Source organism: Microplitis demolitor, chromosome 1 (genome assembly GCF_026212275.2).
Source record: "Microplitis demolitor isolate Queensland-Clemson2020A chromosome 1, iyMicDemo2.1a, whole genome shotgun sequence".
Taxonomy (NCBI): domain Eukaryota; kingdom Metazoa; phylum Arthropoda; class Insecta; order Hymenoptera; family Braconidae; genus Microplitis; species Microplitis demolitor.
In genome coordinates, this window is record NC_068545.1 from 15,517,388 (window position 1) to 15,518,463 (window position 1,076).

Sequence of the window (1,076 nt, forward strand, 5' to 3'; positions counted from 1 at the left end):
TTTATTTATTTATTTTTTTTTCCTTGAAAATTAGTCGAATGGCATCTGCAGTAAATTCCCCGGTTGAAAAATTCGATTCAGTTGAATAAAATTCAATCAGAAATTCCCGATTAAGTTTTAATGAAACGAATTGGGAATTTCTGATTAATTCCTATCGATATAGACCGGAAATTTTTAATTAGGTCCTTCCAGCGTGGATCGATAATTTTCAATTAACTCCGATAAGAGTGAATCCGAAGTTTTGAATAATTTGATTCAGCTGGAGTTTTTATTTCGTTGAATCAATCGAATAAACACAAATATAATTAGAATTAATATTTTAATTCCCATAGCCCTATACTATTTGCATAAGTTAGTTTGAACTATTAATCAATTAAACTACTTGAAACTCAACAGAAAATTTGATTTTCTTTCGAGTGTTCTAAGTAATTTTAGAAGCTGAAAAAAAAAGTTAACGAATCCGAAGGTGCACACCTCGATGGCTCCTGTTACAGCAAAAAGTAAATAAAAAAAAATGTTCGAAAATCTATAAGTACACACCTCAATCGCTGATTTTATTTTTAATTATTACATTGCTTTTAAAAAATTCATTTACTTTTTTTTTAAATATGAATTTTAATTCAATTTTTGAATTATTAATTTGATTTTTTTATATTCCACCATTTTGTCCTAGATGTCGCGCTTCGTTCTTTATTCCTACTATTACGCTAGTGCTGCTGCCAATATCTCCAATTTTTTTTTAGTAGATTTCGTAGAAATCTATCTATTGGATTGGTCTTCATGACGCAACTTTTCAAAAATTTTATCATTTATTCACTGAAATTTTGAAATTTTTAGTAGATTTCATGGAATTGGAACTATTTTATTTGTCCCGATGATGGAGTTTTCGAAAAATTTTGCTACTTCTAAACTCACCTTGGCGAGCTGAGTCAGGAAACACATATGGTTCAAAAGTTTATATATATATATTTAGCGGTTAAGGGTAAAAATTAATTATATTAAAATATATTATTCAAACCAACCAATAATGTTGAATAAATGTTTTATTTAAGCACCGAAATTAACACAGTAAAAAG